An 18,429-nucleotide genomic window follows, 5' to 3' on the forward strand; every position below is an offset into this window, starting at 1 on the left:
AGAGAAGCCACCACAAAGAGACGCCTGTGCACCGCAACCAGAGAGCCGCGCCCACTGAGTGTAACTAAAGAAAATCCATACACAGCAGCAAAGATCCAGCACAGCCAAGAACAAATAAATAAAATTCATTCTTGCTTTCTTTAAAAAAAGGCTGAAGGAAAAAGTTTCTCTCTGCTTTACTGTCTTTGATCTCAGATATCAGTCTCTTCAGCCTTGAGACTCAGCTCTCCTGGGTCTCCAACTTGCCAGCTGCAAATCCTGGGACTTCTCAGCTTCCAAGACAGGGTGAACCAATTCCTTATAATAAATCTCTTTACATAGAGGAGATATAGATACACAGATAGTAATATATCCTCTACTGGTTCTGTTTCTCTGGAGAATCCAGTCTAATACAGAGGCCATATCAGATCAGATCAGATCAGTCCCTCAGTTGTGTCTGACTCTGCAACCCCATGAATCGCATCATGCCGGGCCTCCCTGTCCATCACCAACTCCAGGAGTTCACTCAGACTCATGTCCACCGAGTCAGTGATGCCATCCAGCCATCTCATCCTCTGTCGTCCCCTTCTCCTCTTGCCCCCAATCCCTCCCAGCATCAGAGTCTTTTCCAATGAGTCAACTCTTCACATGAGGTGGCCAAAGTACTGGAGTTTCACTTTAGCATCAGTCTTTCCAAAGAAATCCCAGGGCTGATCTCCTTCAGAATGGACTGGTTGGATCTCCTTGCAGTCCAAGGGACTCTCAAGAGTCTTCTCCAACACCACAGTTCAAAAGCATCAATTCTTCAGCCATATAGGAACAATAAAACAATGTGTCAGAACCAAGGATTATAATTAATTTATTCTGTGCAGCTGAGTGAAATCTGAAAGGTAAAAAAGAAAAAAGTTATGCTTTTCTATGAGAAACAAAGCAGAATGAAAATTTTAAAACAAATGACAAACTTGAACAAAAGATTTTCATGTTTGTATAACAAGAAAGCAATTATTGATAATACTCTGAACATCTATTGAAGAACTCCAAACAGAAGAAGGAAAACAAACTCTTCAACGGACGGAATGTGTAAGCCATCTGATCAGGTGTTTTTAAAATAAAATGTAAAAGGTGAAGACAAATGTTAAACCTTACATGGAAACAAAAGTGGCTTTTCCACCTATGTCTGAATACTGGGAGCCAGTTCTCCTACTATCATGAAAGTTTTCAAATATAAAAATGCAGAGAGTAGTATGTTTACACTGAGAGGGCAAGAAGTAATGACACACTCATAGCATTCAGATCTTGGCTTCTAAACACCAGGTTCCCCTAAAAAGAGTGAGGGCTCCTTGAGGGGAAAAAAAAAAAAAGACAAGTTCTAAAGATGGTGCAGGGAAAAGAGAAGAAAGCCTCAAAGAATGATAGGGACACATAAGCTAGCTAGAAGTAGCTCTCACTAGTGATGTTTGCAACAATTTCAGCAGCAAAATTGGATTGTAACCCAGCAAATAAAATAAGAATCTATGATAGAACCACCATATGACCCAGCAATCCCACTCCTGGGCATATATCTGGAGAAAACCACAATTCCAAAAGAGATATGCACTCCACTGTTGATCGCAGCACTATTTACAGTAGCCACAACATGTAAGCAGCCTAAATGTTCATCAACAGAGGAATGGATAAAGAAGATGTGGCACATACATACAATGGAATACTACTCAACCATAACAAAGAATGAAGTTTTGCCATTTGCAGAGACATGGATGGACCTAGAGACTGTCATGTAGACTGAAGTAAGTCAGAAAGAGAAAAACAAATACCATGCATTACCATATATATGTAGAATCTAGAAAAATGGTACAGATAAATCTATCTGCAAAGCAGAAATAGAGACACATTCTTAGACAGCAAATGCATGGGCACCAAGGAGAGGGAAAAGGGATGGAATGAATTGGGAGACTGGGATTGAGATATATACAGTAGTATTTATACAATAGATGACTAAATGAGAATCTACTAGATAGCACAGGGAACTCTACTCAATGCTCTGTGGTTACCTAACTAGAGAAGAAATCAAAAAAAAGAGGGGATATATGTATATGTAGTCTATGGGGTCGCACAGAGTCGGACACGACTGAAGCAACTTAGCAGCAGCAGCAGAGCTGATTCATTTTGCTGTACAGCAGTAAATAACACGACATCATAAAACAAGTATATGCCAATAAAAAATGTTTAAAAAGAATCCGTCTGTAACAATATAAATATATGAATGCGTATATATATATACATTCATACATATATATACATTCATACATATCTAGGAGAGATAAGAAAGCTATTCCTTACAGAAGATCACCAACTAGTAATGTAAACCTAATGATGAAAGTGAAAATCGCTCAATCGTGTCCGACTCTTTGCAACCCATGAACTATACAGTCCATGCAATTCTCCAGGCCAGAATACTGGAGTGGGTAACCTTTCTCTTCACCAGGGGATCTTCCCAATCCAGGGATCAAATCCAGGTCTCCAACATTGCAGGTGGATTCTTTACCAGCTGAGCCACAAGGGAAGCCCAAGAATACTGGAGTGGGTAGCCTATCCCTCCTCTAGGGAATCTTTCCTACCCAGGAATCAAACCCGGGTCTCCTGCATTGCAGGTGGATTCTTTACCAACTGACCTATCAGGGAAGCCCAAACCTAATAATAGAAAGTAGAAATCATCAAAGGATGCCAGGTGGTGGTGGTGGTTTAGTCGCTAAGCCATGTCTGACTCTTGCGACCACATAGACTGAAGCCTGCCAGGTTCCTCTGTCCACAGGACTTTCCGGGCAAAAATACTGGAGAGGGTTGCCATTTCATTCTCCATCTTCCTGACCCAGGGATCAAACCCAGGTCTCTTGAACTGCAGGTGAATTCTTTACTGACTGAGCCATCAGAGAAGCCCCAGTGTATGCTAGAGCTAGAGGCTGAATGTTTGCTATGAAACAGTATTTGCATAGTCTCAAAATATGTACCTACAAAGAGAGTATAAATGGAAAACCAGGAGCTTTATTGTGGAGAAACCTGGCAGACATTCCTTGAACTAAATGATCAAAGTTAATATCTCTAAAAATCAACAAATGAACATCACGTGCAGCCTGATATGCTGTCCCAAGGAGGACACAATATTAATTCTTTAGTTTTTTTTCTGCTAAAAATGCATAACCTGAGTCAAATCATGAAGAAATATCAGAGAAACTCAACTTGACAGGCATTCTGCAAAATAACTGACTTGGGCTCTTCATAAATATCAAGATCAAAAGCCATCAAGAAAAGCAAAGAAATTGTTCCAGATTAAACACAACTAAAGAAACATGACAACTAATACAGTTCTGTGTTGCAGGATTAAATCCTGGACTGGGAAAAACTAAAAAGCATATTATTAGACTATGGATTAAATATGAATGGAGGTTATGGATTAGCTTATAGCATTGTATCGATATTAAATTTCTGATTTTGATAGTTACACAATGGTTTTCTATGAGAATGTCTTTTTCTTATGAAATACACAGTGAAATATTTAGTAAATAGTGTCTCCAAACTAACCCTTATCTGAATTAGGGAGGGGGAAGGAAATTCATATACAGAAATACAAGTATGTGTATGTGTGTAGAAAGAGAGAGATACATGGATAATGCTCACATGCACACATTTATGAAACAAATGTGAAGAATGGCAGCAATTGATGAATCTGTATAAAATGTAAACAGGGGTTTTTTATACTAGTATCACAAAATTTAAAAATTACTTTATACTATGTACATGTTCATACATACAAATTCCCAAAGTAAGCGAAAATTCAAGAAAGTATGTACTCACATACACCGCTCGTGGGGACATGTAAGTTGGTATTACTTTTCTGAATGTTGACAGTTTGGCAATATATATCTGAACCCTGTATTTTTGCATAAAATTTTGACCCCACAATATAAAAGTATGAACACAGGTGCAATCAATTCAGAGCTACAGTTACCATTACACAGGAAATGGCTAAAACCTAAATGGCTAATAATAGAAAAAAAACTGAACAAAATATAAAGCATCCACCCAATGAAATAAAGATACTGGTGCAGAAGACTATGGAAGTTTTCCTGTACTATATTAAGTGAAAAAAAGCTAGGACTACACTAACAACAACAAAGAACATGCAATTTAGCCAATTTTTTCAAAACAAAATTATATGTTATGATAGATGACGTTCTTGGCCCCACTTCTTGACTATTTTCTGATTCTACACCCATGGCCCCCAGACCTTGGATTCAGTCATGCGAGTTGCTGGGACCCATAAAAGGGGTGAAAACAATGTGTGTGAGCCAATTTTATCCTAAGTCATCAGAGCCCTTGTACAGTCCCACTTGTTCTATCAGGTTTCTGCCCACCTCCACGAGAAGACTGTAACTGAGCTGACATTTGTTCTCAGGAGGAGAATGAGAGCCACGTGGGGCAGAGCAGAGCCACCCAACCAAATTCAGCCTAGGTCAGCTGACACCCGCTGCTCAGATTCATCAGTAATTGCTGTGTTAAGGTCTGAGATTTGAGGTGGCACATTTTTCTGCCAATAATTAGTTGACATGTATCTGAAGCAATACCTAAAAATTAGGATTGCATTGTTAAAGATATTCATTATTTTCTTCTAATTTATTTTCTGGATAAAGTGTACGTGTATTAGTCTGATAATAAGTCAAAAATGAGTTACAATAAATAGAGAAGCAGGGGCTTCCCTGGTGGTCCAGTGGTTAAGAATCTGCCTGCCAATGAAGGGGACACAGGTTCAATCCCCTGGTCCAGGAAGATCCCACGTGCTACAGGGGACTGAGCCGGTGTACCACAAGTCCTGAGCCTGTGCTCCACAGCAAGAGAGTACCCTGCTCACCACAACCAGAAAAGGCCCATGCACTGCAATGAAGACCCAGCACAGCCAAAAATATATAAATGAATTGAAAATAAAAATAAATAATCTAAAACAATAGAAAAACAGAAAAACCAAGAGAAGATAATGAACTCAAATTCAGGATCTCAAAGGATTCCTGGGAAAATGTTCTACTACTCAAATTAATACATAGCTTGCACTCACTGAATGCCCACTGTAACCCAGATATTTTAATGTGTCCCCCTACCCCTCTCCTTTCTTTGGCTACCATCTTTACTATTTTCAAAGTAATAAAGTGAGACAGGATTCTTTTCATTTTACAGTTGAGGAAACTGAAGTCTGAGTAAGTTATGTAGCACACCTAAACTTACTGAGCTACAAATGATCAGAGCTGAGAAGTCAGCCTGATATGAAGTCACCACCCTTAATTAATGCTAGGGACCTCCCAGATCCCTGGTTCTGCCAGAATTCTGCTGCTAACCTTAGGAATTTTATTTTGAGTTCCATGGAGTCCTGAAGGTCTGCCATTGCTCTTTCACTGTGAAGTTACTCACACTACAGGCCCACCTCCAATGAGGTGGGGATGATGAATTAAAGAAAGCCACAAACTTCCTAGGCCAAATAAATGCTGTAGCAATGAGATTCTGGGGTTCCGGGATGTCCTGAGCTCCCCCCTGGATCTTTTGGAACATTCTTGGAATCCTCCCAGCCTGTTCTTAAAAAGCCCAAGGAGTCTCTTGGAGAGGTCCACAAGGGAACTGAGTTCCCCAGCTGACAGCGCCTGGGAAGCCCCAGTATAACAACACCTCGTCCCAAGTGCGCCATCTAGAAAGAGAATCCTCAGGCTCCAGCTGAAACCATGTGGAGAAGGCTCCAGGTAACCATGTGGTGCAAAGAAGAGCTGACCCACCAAGCCTTGCTGCTGCATGAGCAAAATAAATGATTGCTGTTGTTTTAAACCACAAAGTGTGGTTTCATTTGCTATGTAGCAATAGATAACTGGAATAGTGGATACTTTTTTTCTCAAGTGATGAAGAAAGGAAAGAAGGGATAGATGGAGCAAGGGAGAGAACAAGGAAGAAGTATTTGCCACTTTATTCTCTGGAGAAAATTTCATGAATGAATAAAATTCTCCTAGTGAGAAAAGCACCCTGACTCCTGGACCTCTACGGTCCTCCAGGGAAAGAAGGGTATAGTTTTGGCTCTGCGTTAGGCTCCCTCTGGTTTGCTTTCCTTGTCTTCAGCAAACTCAGAATGGCAAAAGAACTGAATTCCCAGTGTGATCCTACCCTTATCCAGGCAGAGAGGCAGAAGTTTTATTTCTACACTTTTTCGTGTATTTATTTATTTATCCTGTCAAAAGAATTTTCAGACTTGTCATTTTAACCGCAGGGAAGTTTTCATCCATTTTGGAATTTCAGTCACCATGTACTGAATGATGATGGTGATGTAGGGGCCGCCAAGCTCCTCTGAGTAGCATAAATCCCATGGCCTCTGCCTCCAGGTAAGCCAGTGCCCAGTGACCTGCTGCCACAAGCAGTCGACCAAAGGAAGCTGGACTTTGGTTACAAAGTGACATTCTTGTATAAGATGCTCATGTGAATGGTAGATTCCTTCTTCTCCTTGAATTGTGATAAAATTCTGACAAAGTAGATTCTCTTTTCAAGGTCTCTAACTTCTGGAGTGGCAAAGCGAACCTAAGAGTCCATCTGGACCAGACATCTGACTCTAGTCTGGGAAATAAATAAATATTCCAGGATATACCTAGAATATCCGTCATTAGCCCATCAGATGAATTTTCCAGCCTTCTACTTCTATTTTCAGCTCTTTACTATACAGAGCCATGTCCTAAAAACTGCCCTTCATAAATCTCACAAAGTTGGCTTCCTATTAGAGTTGACAGACCATAATCAGAGGTACTAGGGGGAGGTTAGAGAAGAGAAGGAAGGGAGAAACCACGGTATTTCTCTCTATGACTCTCTCTTTCAGACCAGAGACTGGAATTCTTCCATGACTCCCATTGGTGCAGGATGGCCTTAGCTCCCAGGCTCTGTTAACTCCATCTCCTGCCTTTAGACTTGTATCCCATTTCTAAGCTGTCGATGTCTTGTTCCAGATACTTAGCACCAACACTCCTGTGTCTTCCTCCATGCCCTTAACTTCTTCTACTCCAGATTGGACTCTTAAAGTTCATTACCTTAAATGCTGAGATATAAGACTCTCATCATTCTACTCTTCTTAATCTCGGTGCAATCAGGCTTTCTTTCTATCCGTGAGCACACGTATCCCATGGACATCCCTTAGGTCACCAGGGCTTGGACCTGAACTCCAAGAGCAAGCACTCACTTGAAATGTCACATTTTGGTGCTTGCTTCTACTATGATCTTTCCAGTAGTCATGTCTGATGTGAAAGTTGGGCCATAAAGAAAATGATACTTTTGACCTTTGGTATTGGAGAAGACTCTTGAGAGTCCCTTGGGCTGAAAGGAGATCCAAACAGTCCATCCTAAAGGAAATCAGTCCTGAATATTCATTGGAAGGACTGATGCTGAAGTTGAAACTCCAATACTTTGGCCACCTGATGCAAAGAACTGACTCACTGGAAAAGACCCTAATGCTGGGAAAGATTGAAGGCAGGAGAAGGGGACGACAGATGAAGAGATGTTTGGAAGGCATCACCGACTCTGTGGACATGAGTTTGAGCAAGCCCCTGGGAGTTGGTGATGGACAGGGAAGCCTGGTGTGCTGCAGTCCATGGGGTAGCAAAAAGTCAGATACGACTGAGTGACTGAACTGAACTGAATGCTTGCTTCAGCAGCCCGTATACTAAAATTGGAACTATACAGAGAAAGTTAGTATGAGCCCTGCACAAGGATGACACATAAATTCATGAAGTGTTCCATATTTTTAGAGTCTAAAAAAGAGTGGCTATATGTATGTGCACAACTGATTTATTTTCTTGTATATCTGAAATTAACACAACATTGTAAATCAATTATATTCCAATAACAAATGTTTTTAAGTGTCCCACTTTAGAGTGAAACTCTCTCATGGGTAAGCAACTCCAGGACAATTTACACAAGTCCTTGAAGGTTGCAGACTGTGCTGCATATGTGTCTTTATCATCATTACCCTGTTTTCTCCAAGAATTTAGCATCTGAGACAGAAAGGCATGGGAGGAGAATCCTGGTCCCATCTACTTCTCTCACTTCCATCCGTGCACCAGCCCACCCTTCACTGATTCCAATGAGCTTATGGATTAAGTGTAAAGATTCAGGAATCTGGAAAACCAAGAATTAATTATTTATTAATTAATACAATATAACCTCATTTTTTAACTGTGTGAACTTTGCAAATTATTTACCTTTATGAGCCTTCGTTCATTTTCTGTAAAATAGGACCTACCTCATCAGATTGCTATAAGGATTGAAAATTATGATGTATAATATACCTATACTTAATCAATGACAGTTATTCTTTTATTCTGATGAGCATCTATTCACTGGGCGTTTTATGCATGCCAGACACTGTGCTGGGTGGTAATACCACAGAGTTTCTCAAGTTGATCTGGGAAAGTTTAGACTGTCAACAATCAGAATGGAATTTATCCAGTCTGAGCCTCAGTTTTCTGTTCCGTCAAATGGGATTGGCAATGATAGCTATCAATCAATATTTCCTGTGAGGAATATGTCAAGCAATTCCTGTAAAGTGCTCGGCTTGGGACTTGACATAAAACTAGCTCCAAATAAGTGTGTGTTGAAGAATAAGGAAGAGGAGGAGAAGAAGAGGAAGAAGAAGGATGAGGAGGAAAACAAGAAAAGAGTGCAGACAGTGAAAAAGAACATAGAGGAGGAAGGAGAGGAGGAGAAGACAACCTTGATGCAGATCCCAGGAGCGATTCAAAGATGCCTCTGCCTGAAAGTGAGTCCAGACAAACCCTGTGCACAACCTTAGAAATTCTCTTGAAGCTGTCTGTCCAGCTCCTGTGGTCTGAGCAATGCCAGAGGCCCACAGAAGGCAGAAATCATGATAACAGACCTGGTCTAATTTCCATGGAGAACGAAGTACTATGAGGTCAAAAAAGGCACTTATGGGCCACGAGTAGGGGATGCCAGCCTTCTGTGTGGTGAGAGCCAAGATCTAAACCCTCTCTGAACATGAGCCCTCTCTGTGAAAAGGCAGAAGTACCACAAGCCCAGACCAGATTTACGGTAACACAGCAGGACTGGATTAGATAATGTCTGCTAAGAATTTTGGACTCCTTGGAGAACGGTCATCTATAAATAGCAGGTGGTGGTATTATTATTAATCAGGCAACCTCTCATTGAAGCTAATTGCTACTGAAGCCAGTGGACACTTACCTGGGTGTAGCCAAGAAATCAGGCTTTACAGTAGCAATCCATTATTTATTTATCATTAGATTAGTGGCCAAGAAAGAAATGCATGAAGAGCATAAACAGCAGTGATATTTGTTGTCTACAGGAAGGCCCCAAAGAGAGAAATATCTGTTTTTCTTGGAATAAAGACTTGGGTTCTGGGGGCTTCCATGGTGGTCCAGTGGCTAAGACTCTGCGCTTCCAATGCAAGGAGCCCGGGTTCCATCCTGGTCAGGGAACTAGATCTCACACGCTGTAACTAAAGACCCTGCATGCCACAACTATAACCCAGTGAAGCCAAATAAATAAGCTTTTAACTTTTTTTTTTTTTTTACAAAAAGACTTGGGTCCTACAGGGAGTCCAATCTGGCACTCTGTGATGACCTAGAGAGAAGGGATGGGGGGAGAAGGGGGAGGCTCAAGAGAGAGGAGATATGTGTGCAGCTGTGGTTGATTTCCATTGCTGTATAGTGGAAGCCAACACAACATTGTTAAAGTTAAAAAAGAAAAAGTGACTTGGGTTCTAATCCTATTTCCTCCTCTGACTGGGCACATGGATAAGGTAATTAACTTCACTTTTCTGAGCCCAGTTTCTTCATCTGTAAAAAAATAAACACAGTTCTTAACTCAGGCAGGGATTTTGAAGACAAAGTGAGATGATGAGTGTTTAGTCCCAAGTCCGCTGCCTGGTATGAGATAACTGTAGCAGCAAGGGACGCAAGCTCAACAACTTTATTCCATGGACTCCCCAGTACCTTCAGGTCTGAGGCTGCCTTCTTGCCTGTTCCTGACCACAGTGAGTGCAAAAATAATAAAGGACTTCTACACTGGCTCTTCACTTGTTATATCATTTAGTCTTTACAATTCTGGAATGTGGACTGACTATATAAATATTCCCATGGGGAAGCGGGGGTTCAGAGAGGTTAACACTTTGCCCATTAACAGCTACTATAAATGGTCTATCTGAGATTCTGCCAAAAAACTGCTCTCCCTTCCTTGGTAGAAGGACAAGCTCTGAGAAGTGCCTAAGCCCTGATGGTTCTCAGTGCTTCACTCTGACCATGATTGCTTAAATCAAAACTAGAGCCTAGACCCGGGTGGCTAGAGAATTCAGGAAGGCAAGATGCTTCGTTGGAACATCTAGATTTGTGTGTGTGTGAAAGTCACTCAGTCCTGTCTGATTCTTTGCAACCATGGACTACACAGTCCATGGAATTCTCCAGGCCAGAATACTAGAGTGGGTAGCCTTTCCCTTCTCCAGGGAATCTTCCCAACCCAGGGATCGAACCCAGGTCTCCCACATTGCAAGTGGATTCTTTACCAGCTGAACCACAAGGGAAGCCTAGGGGGATAGAATTCTTTACTTCCTCTTTGTAACAAAGAACTGGTTTAAATCAGAGAATGGTGTGAAATTCTGCATGCTTACACAACTCTCAACACTTTAGGATGTGTGTGGTCAAGGAATTAGATGGTAAAAATGTAGGTGGTTGACTGTTCATCGATTATGAAAATGTTGAGTATCTATTATTTGCTGGACCCTTTTAGGCAGTATCCTTCACAGAGCTTTAAGTCCAGGGATGAACCATCATCAAATCATTATTCTTTTGAGTCTATGAAATTACCTACACTTGACTATCTCACAGATGCTGCACATAGTTCAACTTATCGTTACATAATCAGTTATATTGAAATTGCTTTTTTATGTTTTTGATTGTGCCACAGGACATGTGGGATCTTAGTTCCCTGACCAGGGATCAACCTGTGCCCCCTGCATTGGAATCTTAGAGTCTTAACCACTGGACTGCTAGGGAAGCCCCAAATACACTGAGATTGTGATTAGAGCTATGGACATTCTATGCTATACTATGCTACGCTAAGTCACTTCAGTCTTGTCCGACTCTTAGCAACCCCATGGACTGCAGCCTACCAGGCTCTTCCGTCATGGGATTTTCCAGGCAAGAGTACTGGAGTGGGGTCTAGAGGCTATTATATTTAAAAAGTGAAAGAGAAGCTATGTCTGGGCTCATGGGGTGATAGACATTGGCATGAGATGCATCCATAGTAGAGGGCAAGGATTTCAGGCAGGGCCTGTGGATCAAGGTAAAACTTTGGATTTAATCCTGATAAGGAATAGAGAGGATTCATTCCTGCTCATCAGACCCTTATTAGATACCAGGAACCAAGCTGAGCACAGAGGGCAAAAAGGTGCATTTAGCACAAACTTTATATTGTCGAAGAGACAGGAATAGAGGGTCATCAAAGAAGTCACAGTGCAGTGTAGTAAGTGACAGGGTGAAAGTGGGTCAGGGCTGAAAGGCAACAAGTACTGACAAGGTCAGAGACGGAGTTTGGTCAGATGACGCCAGGGCAGGTGTCATGTGCAATGGGTGTGACCAATGACCAGGTAGACCTTAGGTAAAGGGAGGAATAGCATCTTCAAAGGCAAAGGGTTTCCAGCATAGTACATCACCCGGAGTCAGGCCATTCTAGTCCTGTCTCATCACTACCCCATACAAACACAGTACACCCCAGAAAACAGGACCAGAAAGACTTTCCAGAACACATAAAGGGGTTTCAAAATACAAGACACCTTCTGACCCCATCACCTTTATATCTTCTCATTCTCTTTGGGTTGAGTGACAGTAATGTGTAGCAGAAAGGAAGGAAACTATGGGTCCAAATCCCAGCTCCGCCTTTTCATGTCTATGTGATGTGGGGTAAGGGAAGTCTCTCAAAACAGGTTGATAACTGCTACCCTGCGTGGCTTTTAGGTGCTCAAGACAGATTAAAATAATAGCGGATCATTGACTTCCCTGGTGGTCCAGTGGCTAAGAGTCTGCCTGCCAGTGCAAGGAACATGGATTCGATCCCTGGTCAGGGAACTAAGAGCCCACACGCTGCAGGGCAACTAAGCCTGAGTGCTGCAACTCCTCAGCCCAAGCTGTAGAACCCCCGAGTCACAACATGAGAAGACACCAGAATAAGAATCCTGTGTACTACAGCTAGAGAGTAGCCCCTGCTCACTGCAACTAGAGAAAGCCCGCAGGCAGCAATGGAGATCCAGTGCAGCCAAAAATTAATTAATTAATTTAAAAATATTCACAGAGCGTCTACACTGAGTTCTTCCTGGGGAGGTGCCAAGAACTTGCTGTGACTTTTTCACTTATTCCATATCACCTCCAGACATGATCAAGGCTCTCATTTAGCTCATTTTACATGAGAGGAAACTGGGCCATGGGGATGAACCAACTTGATAGAAACAGTATCACAGCCCAGCGGACTGATGCCAGAGACTAAATACCTGATAATTAGGCTACAGCCCCTTCAGAGAGTCTTAATTATCTGTGGGTCTTGGATCCATCTGCAAATCTATTTCTTCCCTGGGAAAATGTGCAGACATTTTGCACACAAGTTCAGGGGTTTCTAGAGTCCCCAGAGTCCGTCCATGGACTCCCAAGTCTATAACCCCTAGGGCACCAAACCAGCAGACCACATGATAGAACTCACGGCCAGCTTCCATGTGGGTGAGGAGGGAGGAGAGAAAGAACCAGAAGAGTGGCCCAGGGAAGGTGCCTGCAACTTGCCCAGGCTAGTAGAAGCCGGAGTCTGCTGGGGGAGGAAGGCAGGCACGAAGCACGCTGTCGCAGGAGGAAGGGGAGGAGGAACATGCGTCGGGTGACAACCAGAGTCACGGCAGGGTGGGCCGGGCCCCAGCTGGAGGAACACCTCCGAGGAGCCCAGAGCTTCTGACTCAGGACAGGGTCATTGAGGCCGCAGTGCCTCCAGGGAAACATGAGGGAGAGGCCCACAGGAGCCAGAGCTGTGTGCAAGTGGAAGCAACAGCAGGGCGCAACCTGGGCTTCAGGGTGAGGTGGTGCCAGGACAACCCAGCCATGTGTCTGTAAACCTGACCAGCCCTGGCCTGGGGAGGCTTGGGGAGGGCCTGGCAGGACCGCCTTCCCAGGGAGGAGGTCGAACAGGCTGCCAGGAGGCCTGGGGTGGGGATGGGTCTAGGCCAGGGTGAGGCTGCTTCCCAGTGGCCTGGGAGGATGAGAATCCCAGGCCACCCTAGGAGTAGTAATTCAGCCCATGTCAGGCTAGGGCTTGAGGGGGGCACCCTTCTACCATCCAATCCAGAAAGGCCCATAAAGGTTATTTTTTCTGGTAAGAGTTTTGAATATTATCAAGTTGTTTGATTTTTTTTCAACTTTTTATTTTAAAATGATTACAAACTCACCAGAAGTTATAATAATAATTGTAATAACAGCAATAATAATATAATAATAGTATATGGAGTCCCTTGGACTTTTGTCTAGCTGCCCCCAAATGGCAGCCTCTTACCACTGTTATACAATATCAAAACCAGAAAAATAATGTTGATAAAATCTTGTTACCTAGACTACAGTCCTTCATCAGTTTCAAATGTCCATGAAGCTTTAAATCAATGGTTGGCATTTACAAAATAGTGCTGGGCCACCTCCCTCACCCGTAACTGAGGTTAATGTTGGTTTGATTGGGAGGCAGAGGGCAGGAGAGAAAAACAAATGCAAGCAGCTGTCATGCCTCTGTCACAACTGTAACCAAACCATGTGGCTCAGACACAATGCAACTTGACCTGACACCTTCTGTGAATCAGCCACAACAGGGCACACAGGTGGAGTCAGATCTTGACACATACCTGATGGCTTCTATGGCCACTTGCTTTGCTTATATGGGCTGATGGGTGGCCTCCCCAAAACCTTGCCCAGGTCCTAACCTTCAGATCCTGTGAGTGTAATCTTCTTTGGAAAAGGGAGCCTTTGGAGATGTAATTAAATTAAGAATCTTGAGGTGGAATCATCCTAGATTCTGCATCAGTTCAGTTCAGTTCTGTTCAGTTGCTCAGTCGTGTCCAACTCTGCAACCCCATGAACTGCAGCATGCCAGGCCTCCCTGTCCATCATCAACTCCCTCCCGGAGTCTACCCAAACCCATGTCCATTGAGTCGGTGATGCCATCCAACCATCTCATCCTCTGTCATCCCCTTCTCCTGCCCTCAATCTTGCCCAGCATCAGGGTCTTTTCAAATGAGTCAGCTCTTCGCATCAGGTGGCCAAAGTATTGGAGTTTCAGCTTCAACATCAGTCCTTCCAATGAACACCCAGGACTGATCTCCTTTAGGATGGAATGGTTGGATCTCCTTGCAGTCCAAGGGACTCTCAAGAGTCTTCTCCAACACCACAGTTCAAAAGCATCAATTCTGCGGCTCTCAGCTGTCTTTATTGTCCAACTCTCACATCCTTACACGACTACTGGAAAAACCATAGCTTTGACTAGACGGACATTTGTTGGCAAAGTAATGCTCTGCTTTTTAATATGCTTTCTAGGTTGGTCATAACTTTCCTTCCAAGGAGTAAGCGTCTTTTAATTTCATGGCTGCAATCACCATCTGCAGTGATTTTGGAGCCCAGAAAAATAGAGTCAGCCACTGTTTCCCCATCTATTTGCCATGAAGTGATGGGACCAGATGCCATGATCTTAGTTTTCTAAATGTTGAACTTTAAGCCAAGTTTTTCACTCTCTTCTTTCACTTTCATCAAGAAGCTCTTTAGTTCTTCTTCACTTTCTGCCATAAGGGTGGTGCCATCTGCATATCTGAGGTTATTGATATTTCTCCTGGCAATCTTGAGTCCAGCTTGTGCTTCCTCCAGCCCAGTGTTTCTCATGATGTACTCTGCATATAAGTTAAATAAACAGGGTGACAATATACAGCCTTGACGTACTCCTTTTCCTATTTGGAACCAGTCTGTTGTTTCATGTCCAGTTCTAACTGTTGCTTCCTGACCTGCATATAGGTTTCTCAAGAGGCAGATCAGGTGGTCTGGTATTCCCATCTCTTTCAGAATTTTCCACAGATTATTGTGATCCACACAGTCAAAGGCTTTGGCATAGTCAATAAAGCAGAAATAGATGTTTTTCTGGAACTCTCTTGCTTTTTCCATGATCCAGCAGAGGTTGGAAATTTGATCTCTGCTTTCTCTGCCTTTTCTAAAACCAGCTTGAACCTCTGGAAGTTCACGGTTCACATATTGCTGAAGCCTGGCTTGGAGAATTTTGAGCATTACTTTAGTAGCATGTGAGATGAGTGCAATTGTGCGGTAGTTTGAGCATTCTTTGGCATTGCCTTTCTTCAGGGTTGGAATGAAAACTGACCTTTTCCAGTCCTGTGGCAACTGCTGAGTTTTCCTAATTTGCTGGCATATTGAGTGCAGCACTTTCACAACGTCATCTTTTAGGATTTGGAATAGTTCAACTGGAATTCCATCACCTCCACTAGCTTTGTTCGTAGTGATGCTTCCTAAGGCCACTTGACTTCACATTCCAGGATGTCTGGCTCTAGGTGAGTGATCACACCATCGTGATTATCTTGGTCATGAAGAGCATTTTTGTACAGTTCTTCTATGTATTCTTGCCACCTCTTCTTAATATCTTCTGTTTCTGTTAGGTCCATACAATTTCTGTCCTTTATTGTGCCCATCTTTGCATGAAATTTTCCCTTGGTATCTCTAATTTTCTTGAAGAGATCTCTAGTCTTTCCCATTCTGTTGTTTTCCTCTATTTCTTTGCATTGATCGCTGAGGAAGGCTTTCTTATCTCTTCTTGCTATTCTTTGTACTCTGCATTCAGATGCTTATATCTTTCCTTTTCTCCTTTGCTTTTTGCTTCTCTTCTTTTCACAGCTATTTGTAAGGCCTCCTCAGACATCCATTTTGCTTTTTTGCATCTCTTTTCCTTGGGGATGGTCTTGCTTCCTGTCTCCTGTACAATGTCATGAACCTCCGTCCATAGTTCATTGGGCACTCTATCAGATCTAGTCCCTTAAATCTATTTCTCACTTCCACTGTATAGTCATAAGGGATTTGATTTAGGTCATACCTGAATGGTCTAGTGGTTTTCTCCATTTTCTTCAATTTCAGTTTGAATTTGGCAATAAGGAGTTGCCTAATGATCTGAGCCACATTCAGCTCCTGATCTTGTTTTTGCTGACTGTATAGAGCTTCTCCATCTTTGATTATCTACATAGTCCTTAAATCCCATATTGTTGTTGTTGTCCAGTTGCTAAGTCACTTCTGACTCTTTGTGACCCTATGGACTGTAGCCCATCAGGGTCCTCTGACCATGGGATTTCCCAGGAAAGAATAATGAAGTGGGTTCCCATTTTCTTCTCCAGGAGATCTTATTAACCCAGGGGTAGAACCCACATCTCCTACACTGTAGGTGGATTCTTTAATGCTGAGCTACCCGGAAAGCCCTAAACCCAAGGATAAGAGAGGAAAGCACAGAGAGAAAAAGAGAAGGCCTCCAAGACAGAGGAGGGATTGGAGCGAGGCAATCACAAGGAATATTGTGGCCGCTGGAAAGACAATGGTGGACTTTTTTCTAGAGCTTCCAAAGATAGCATAGCTCTCTGACACCTCGATTTCAGGTTTCCAGCCTCCAGGACTATGAGAGAATACATTTCTGTTGTTCTAAGCTATCCTGCTTGTGGTAATTTGATATGTCAGTCCCAAGAAAACAATGCATTCTAGAATAAATATTTCCCATCCGCAGAGCCCTGGCTTTTCACCACAGAAGCATGCAGATGTCATCTGATCTGTTCCTTACCTGGGCAAGAATTCTGATCCCAGGCTACGAACCAGGAAACTGAGGCACAGAGCTGTGCTTTGCCCGAGGATGCACAGCTGCTCGTGGCTGCTCTGTGACTCAAACTCATCTCTGGCTCCCTCCCAAGCCCCTGATCTTCACTCTGGTCATTGATGGCTGAGCAGAAGGACAGCTGGTTGCCTGTTGGAGCAAATGTTTGTTCTGAAGCTTTGGCCTCTTTCTATGTAAAAAGAAAAATGCCCACCAATGGATCTAGGAACTGGGAAAGGACAATTCCTGGGTCATTCTCAGTGACCATGCCTCCATCTGAGACAAGGATGACATACACTGTTGAGGGGAATGGTGTGGGCTCCCCATATAACATGCCCCAGGGAGCATCCTTCACTCGGTTCCCCAACAGACCCTCTACTGGCTTCCACTGCAGCTTTGGGCAGCTGCTCTCCCCCAGAGGGCCCCTCCAGGGTGCCCTGAAAACCAGGTTGTCAGCCAGCCTATCCTCCATGCCCTGGAGACCAAGTCAGCCCAAGTCATCCTTGCCATCCTGGCCTGGTCTATTCAGAGTTTGGTCCTGCTGCACTCTCTCCCTCAGAGCCCAGAGACTTTTATTTTTTTATGTTTTTCAAAAGGTGTTGCACATATATAGGAAGAAGAAAGTCCCACAATTCAAAAAGATAAAATAGGAAACATCTCCCTCCCACCCAAGTCACCAGTTCCTGAATTCTCTTCCCTAAAGAATAACTCTAACTAGATTCTGGGGTTAACGGGTCTCTACCCGGGTATGGACAGCTGAGCATGTCCTCCTTTTATGCAAATGCCCTACCCATCTGCATGCCCTAACCACCTGCACCTCTCCCCATTTGACCCAGCATGAGGATTTTCCCTTGGTATCATATATTCTTGCTAACAGCTTCTGTTGTATTCCATGGCATAACCACACTGCAATTTCTTTAACCTACCCCCTGTGCAGCAACTTAGGGTGTTACCAACATTTTCTCACTCTGAAGCGGTGTGATACATACCTGGTACATTCACCCTCACACATAGATAAGCATGTATCTGTAGGATTAATTTCTGAAAGAGGAATTGTTGCCTCGATAAGTATGTGTGTTTTAACATCTAATAGATAGAGCGAAAATGCCCCCTGAAGGGGTTGTAAAAATGTATACACTCAGCCAGTGGTCAGTATCTGTTTCTCCACAATAGTGCCATAACGGTATATTATCAGATCTTTTCTCTTTGCAAATCAAATAAATAATAGTAAGTATGTGGGTGCTGATGAAGGAGCTGGTGGTGTGGACAGGAAGGTAGACACATGTCGAACTCATGGAACTGTACACTTAAATTTCATAGGCTTAAGATACTTCATTGTGTACATGTTATACTTTAATGAAAGGGAAAATGGCACAATACAAAGGAAAAAACAGGATTCTGAGATTAAAGAGTGATCGATTCTCCTCCTTCAGTAGGGTGGTCTTGAAATGCCTCCCTGAAACCCTAAAGAAGATGGGGCTCCCATGCAGGAGTCAA

The 18,429-nt window shown here is 43.0% G+C and overlaps 1 non-coding gene across 1 annotated transcript; it reads left to right on the top strand.

Annotated features, from left to right (window-relative positions):
- The first annotated feature begins 7,686 nt into the window (after positions 1–7,686).
- LOC138990592 (U6 spliceosomal RNA) lies at positions 7,687–7,791 on the top strand. Its single transcript, XR_011466719.1, has one exon. It is a non-coding gene; the product is annotated as a U6 spliceosomal RNA (small nuclear RNA).
- The last annotated feature ends 10,638 nt before the right edge of the window (positions 7,792–18,429 follow it).

The sequence above is a fragment of the Bos mutus genome, chromosome 13, assembly GCF_027580195.1.
Source record: "Bos mutus isolate GX-2022 chromosome 13, NWIPB_WYAK_1.1, whole genome shotgun sequence".
NCBI classification, from domain to species: Eukaryota; Metazoa; Chordata; class Mammalia; order Artiodactyla; family Bovidae; genus Bos; species Bos mutus.